Below are 7,040 nucleotides of genomic sequence, written 5' to 3'. Positions count from 1 at the left end.
TCAGTACTTTGAAGCTTGCATGCCTCAATGGCAAGTTTCTCACTTCCGGCGACAGGTATACATCAATGACCTTCGACCAGAAGATTTTGCGTGGTGTTCGACGCCAAGTCCTTTATTCACACCACGTGAATTATACTGCAGTACTTTGAGGGTCATTATCATTATCGGTGATTCCTCTCGCGCTTGTTAACGGTTTACATCATTGACCGGTAATCAAGCGATGTCTTTCCATGTTCGACTTCAGCGCAATTCTCACATGGATCGACTTGTACTTAGAGTGAAGATCGAACGAGTTTGAAGACCCCGAATCTAGTTTCATCCATCCGGGCTGCGATATATATTCAGGAAAAATAAAGACATTTGACATGTACATCATTGCAGCAGATGATCATCCTACTCAAAGGATGATAGTTTCGCCAGAATTATCAGTCTACCATCAGACGATCGTCTGTTATATGTACCAAAATGTATTTATAAAGCTGAGCATGGGAATGCCCGCCTCAGCTAGATCATGAAAGCAGTATGAATCATAATGTATTGTATTGTATCTTATTACAGGTCTCCTCCCAGCAAATGGATGAACTTTGGACTCTCCTGGATAAAGCATTTCACCCGCTAAACGGCCTCATACTTTAGGGGGCAACTATTATAGACATTTTTGTGCCTTGCATCACTGAGCATGAAATGTCAATAATCAAGGGATCCAAAGTCCCTAAATATGTTGTTCCTACCCCTAGAGGAACAAGGCCAGCAAACCACAGCAGTTCACGAAAGTTCTCCACCTGAAAACACTAAAAAACAGGCCATTTCTGGATCATGTCAACTGCTCCACTGAGCATCTGCGCTGAATGTTAACTGCTCCACTGTCTACCTGCGTTGAATGTCAACTGCAACAAAGGCTACCTGCGCTGAGCGTAACTGGACAAGTGGCAGGCTCATTTCTCAAGGTGTCAATGCCCAGGAAGCTTCCAAAATGACACTTGGATCAGGGAATTCGATTGGTGATGAGTAAGAGGTTCCAGATCTCCAAGTGGAAGCAAGAACCTCCAAGTGGACTCAAGAACTGAGAGAGGGAGAGGACACTAGTCACTTCTCAAGCTGACTCATCCTATCTCCAAAACTCCTATATATAGATCTCTCTCCATGAGGTCAAGGAGGCTGGAATGTTGTGATTGCAAAGAATTGTTGTTGGTTTGTGGTTGGATCATTGGGTGTTTATGCTTTGAAAGGGGCTGAAGAAGGAATTCCATTCTGCTGGGAAGGAGATGCTGGGTTGGAGCCCTATGGGTTGTATCTCTTCCTGAACCTTGTTTATCAATCAATAAAGCTTCTTGGTTCTTTCCTATATGCTGGTGTATTTTGTATGATCTGCATTAGTATATTTGATTTATTTCTAATCCTGAATCATTTATGAATATGTACATTTGCCTTTGTGTTGTGTCCTTCTCTTGTCGCAAGTAGCTGTTCTCTTGTCACAGGTAGCTGTTCTCTTGTGATCTCGTGGGAATCAAGTAGTTGTTCTCTTGAGCAAGCGAGGAGGCAAGTAGCTGTGGTCACGCAAAGAGGAGAGGATTTAGATCGAGGGACAACCGGAAGATAACGGTAAGTCTACCAATCTCCTCTCTTTCACATTTCATAAAGGAAGAAACTGAAGTAGTTGTATTCGTTTGTTGCTAAGGTACTGTCACACCTTAGGTGGATAGGATCGTCCTGCATAGGCATTTTTCCCCACAATATCCCTGAGCGCACTTCTCCCACCGGAGAATGAAACTCCTCCTCATCATCATCAGTAGCCTGAACTCTTGACTGTCTGTCTGCTGTCCTCCTGCCTGCACCTGAACCTGTAGAAGCTGAGGTACCGTGTGAACTGTCCATCAGTGGACTCCCTAGTGAACAGCTCTGTGAACTGCTCTGCATGCTGCCCGGAGCACCACCCCTCTGGCTCGATGAGCCACTGCTCACTGATGGACCTGACATCCTCATAGATGTACCTCCTGATCCTTCTGATCCCTGTCCACTGGATCTCTGCGACTGACTCAACTGCTGCTGAGGGTCTGGCTGATCCAGATACTCTAACTCCCGTGACCTCCTAAAGGCCCTGTCCTCCTCGAACTTCACATCCCGTCTGACAACAACTCTCCTTTGTGCAGGAATGTAAATCCGAAAGGCCTTTGAGGTCTCACTGTAGCCCACAAAGATACCCTTCTCTGCGGTGGGCTCTAGTTTGGTCCTCTTCTCCTTGGGTATATAGGAGTATGTTATGCATCCAAAGATATGAAGATGACCAATATCAGGCTTCTTCCCAGAGAAAGCCTCCTCCAGAGTCATGTGCCCCAAGGCATGATGCGGACTCCTGTTCTGCAAGTAAACAGCTGTGTTGCAGGCTTCTGCCCACAAGAACAATGGCAACCCCTGATCATGTAACATGGCTTTGGCAGCCCCTATGATGGATCTATTCTTCCTCTCTGCAATTCCGTTCTGCTGGGGGTTGTAAGGAACAGTGAACTCCCTCCTAATGCCTGCCTCCGCACAATAGTCAACAAACTCTCCAAGGGTGTACTCTCATCCATTGTCCGACCTCAAGGACTTAATCTTTCAACCTGTCTGAGTCTCCACAAGAGCTCTGAACTCCTGAAACCACTTGAAGACCTCACTCTTGGTCTTCAAAAAATAAATCCAGGTCCTCCTGGAGTGATCATCAATGAATAACACATAGTACTCATATCCACTCAAGGAAACATGAGACATCCGACCGCTCACATCGGAATGAATCAAATCAAGTATCCCCGTCGCTCTGCTGTCACTGCTGGGAAAAGGGGATTTGGCAAACTTGTCCATCGCACAACCTCTGCAAGTATCAAAGTGATCAGTACTGAAATCTGGCACACCTGTAGTGATCTCCCGCAATGTCCTCAAGGCTCCATGATACATATGTCCCATCCTGCGGTGCCAAATCTCACACAGTTCAGAACTGCTAGCTCTGTTGTCGGTACTACTGCTCAATGCCAAAAGGGGCTGGAATGCAAATTTGTACACCTTTGCATGGCGTACACCTATCACTTTAGCTGAATCAGCTGGAGTGTCCCTGGGATACATCAACACCTGTCCTCCCCTGAACAGTACCTCATATCCTCTGTCCTCCAAAGCTGAGACGGATATGAGGTTCTTCCTCATCCCTGGCACATAAAGAACCTCTGACACCTTCAAGGGAGGTTTGGACTCCCTCTGAAATGTCACTGTCCCCACCCCGACTTCTCTAACAACTCTGTCATCACCGAGTACTACCTCGATATCAGTGCCACTCTCTGAAAGCTCTGAGAAGTACTCACGGACTCCTGTCATATGACGTGAAGCCCCACTGTCCACATACCAGATACCTGAAGATGCTCTGCTAATCGAGGGAAAAGCATGCTCCTTCTGAACCTGTGTGGCAGGTGATCCTGCACTAGAGGACTCACACGTAGTGAACGCAAACTCTTGGTCAAAACGACCAGCAAAGTCCTCAATCTCTGCTGAAGCTGCCACGTCCTGGTTCTTCCCCTTCTTCTTCTTCTTCTCAGGACACACAACTGCATAGTGTCCCATCTTCTGACAATTCCAACACTTCACCTTGGAATAGTCCTTCTGTGTGTTCCCCTGTTTACCTTTACCTTTGCCTTTGCCCCCACCACTGCTTGTGGAAGCCTGCTTCTTCCCTTTTCCTTTCTTGCCTCCTGCCACCAGTGCTACATCCTCATCCTGCTCAACTGGCTTGGCTGCCCCAAGCTGACCTTTCCTGATCTCTGTCTGAATGCAATCATCCCAAAACCTCTCCCATGTGGGAAGGGTCTCATGTGCACAAACCCCATCAGCAAAGTTCAACCATGAACGGGGGAGGCCATTCACTGCAATCCGCACCAACTCAGTGGGTGGAATGGCCTCTCCAATCGCTGCCAACTCATCTCTCACATTAGTAATCTTTGTGAGATATCCAGCTGCACTATCATTACCCATCTTAATGTTCTTCAGCTTCTCCTTCAGAACCATCTTCCGGTTCTCATTGGTACTCTGGTAGAGATTGGACAATGCTGTCCACATCTCATGGGCATTCCTCTTTCCTCTCACATGAGGAATGCAATGGTCTTTGATTCCGTCTAGAATCAGCCTCTTACCCTTATTGTTCTTCTTTTTATACTCAGCCAACTGCAAAGATAATTTTAGGGGCGAATGTTCGCCCTTTGGCGAAATTAAGGGGTTTTAAATTTTTAGTGGGCGAATATTTTGTATCATAGTACATTTTTACAAATCACCTCAAATAGCCCACCTTATTTTAAGAGAGAGGGTAAAAAAGGTAAATTTAGCCCTTGAAATTAGGACTTACAACCTTCCATTCGCCTATTTTCAAGAATAGGTTTTATTTAAGTGAATCCATTCGCCCATTTTCAAGAATAGGTTTTATTTAAGTGAATCTTATGGGCCAAATACCATATTTATAAAAGAGGTATGGTAAATTATTAAAAATATAAATAAATGAGAGGTATGGTAAATAAATAAAACATTTTTTATATTTACTCCATAAGTCACCTTATATACATGTAAGGGTGTAAACAAATAAAAATATAAGTAAAGTGGAGGTATGGTAAATAAATAAAACATCTTTTTATACTTACTCAAAAGGTATGGTAAATAAATAAAAATATAAATAAACTAGACGTATCGTAAATAAATAAAACCTCTTTTTATATTTAGCCCATAACCCTCGTCTATTTATGAAGGCTCAAGAAAGAGGTTTTATTTAAGTGAATCCTATGGGCCAAATACCATATTTGTAAAAGAGGTATGGTAAATTAATAAAAAATATAAATAAACGAGAGGTATGGTAAACAAATAAAACATTTTTTTATATTTACTCCATAAGTCACCTTATATTTACGAACACTCAAAAAATGGGTTATATTTAGGTGAAACCTATGGCCAAAATACTATGGGACAAATACCATGGACTAGATTGTTATTAGTACCATGCAAAAAACCATTATTAACCCTACTATTAAAATTAATAAAAATAAAAATGGCACATGGTATTGATCCATGGTATTCACCAAAATGGCACATGGTATTGACCCATGGTATTCACCTGGAATGTAGCCTATTTAAATGGGGGAATTAAACCAGCATGTAGCCTATGCTAAGATTCATTAGGACTTTACAAAGTTTTATTATTTAGTGAAAGACTCACCAAGATCTTACAAGATTTTATAATTGAGTAAAATATTCTAATAAAAATAAAAATAAAAATGGCACATGGTATTGACCCATGGTATTCACCAAAATGGCACATGGTATTGACCCATGGTATTCACCTGGAATGTAGCCTATTTAAATGGGGGAATTAATCCAGCATGTAGCCTATGCTAAGATTCACTAGGACTTTACAAAGTTTTATTATTTAGTGAAAGACTCGCCAAGATCTTACAAGATTTTATAATTGAGTAAAATATTCGCCATGCCTGGTGAGAGATTCGCCAAAAAATTATATATACATATTATATTATTGATAAAATCGCCTTCCATTTTTCCTATATACCATGGAGATTCGCCCATTTATTATATTTATAAATTTAGGGGGGGTTCTTAAAATTTTCCCTGGCCAACTGAGTAACATCAGTGGGCACAACAGCAGGGTTCTGTGCGGTATGCACCATGATATCCCAGACTTCTGTCTCCTCAAAGATACTCTGCATTCTCTCATTCCAAACATTGTAATTTATATGCCTATCCAGCCTATCCTCCACCCTCAATCCCAATGACATCCTGCTGTCTTAAAACTGAAAAATAGCACTGCTGTAGTAAAGATAAAACTGTTGTTTATGAAAAAATCAGCTTGCTGGAATTTTCTGAGTGAAAAATCAACAACTGTAATTTTTCCTTTTGCTGTCTCAAACTGCCCTTCAGCACTCAAGCTCCGATACCATGTAGAAATTTCTGTTTTCCCACCCCGGTTTTCATTTTCTCCTTATTTCTCCCATGTAGTTAAATTCTCATTCCCATAACCATACATTTAACAGACTGAAAAAAATAAATATTGCTGAAAACACAAATTCTGGAAATTTTTCAGAATGCTGGAAATTGAAGAATTAAAAATCAGCAATAAAAAACAGCCATTAAAACACATTAAAACACTGATATTTTTGGTCAACTTGACCCTGGAAAAACCCCCTACAACTCTTGGGGAAAACCAGTTTGAGAGCTCTTCTTTATTTCTGAAAATTGCCTTTTTACAGTGAGAATTATTCAGCAAAAAATCAGCAAGCAAATTTACAACTTATCTCCTTTCCCGTGCCTCATAGCAATCTGGAAATTACAACAAACAGGACAACAATAAATGCTGTACGGCCTCCGTTTTGTGTGCAGAAAAATCAGCAAACTTCTCCTCGATTTTTGTGCAAAAATCTGTCTTTCACTATGTGCTGAATCAGCTGTACAAATCTGCTCAACTGCTGCCTTGGAATGTGTGCCAAGCTGCTGTCTCCTTCTCCTCCCTGCTCAGAAATCTCTCTTGCTCTCTTACTCTCCTTCTCCCAATCTGCTCATGAAAGAATGAATGACCTTTTCCTCCTTTAATATAACTCAAAGTGACTTTTGGGTGATCCAAGTAACTTTTGGGTGATCTCTAAATCCAATGGCTGAAATATATTTAGATCAATGGCTGAGATTAAATGCTCATTTAAATCTCACTTTCTATTTTTTAATTCACCCCATTTTAATAAAGACTCACTTAGTCATTTATTTCCAAAGTCACTTTTCCTTTCTAATTTTTCATTGACTTTATAAAAGTTACTTTAAAATTAGACTTAATAACTTTATCACTTAAAGTCACTTTTAAATTAGATTTAACTTTATAAAATTATAAAGTCACTTTAGGAGAAAAATTAAAGTCTTTTAGACACTTTTCCCTAGGCCAAAGATCAAAGCTTAAGGGAACCACCTGTCCTCCGGTACCAAATTTCAACAACTTCTATGGATTAGAAAAAGATATTACAAAATATCTTATCTAAATT

The sequence above is a fragment of the Pinus tabuliformis genome, chromosome 2_2 (genome assembly GCF_031772625.1).
Source record: "Pinus tabuliformis cultivar Carrire ecotype Pingquan chromosome 2_2, CPIR1, whole genome shotgun sequence".
NCBI classification, from domain to species: Eukaryota; Viridiplantae; Streptophyta; class Pinopsida; order Pinales; family Pinaceae; genus Pinus; species Pinus tabuliformis.
Note: the sequence above shows the minus strand (reverse complement) of the source record.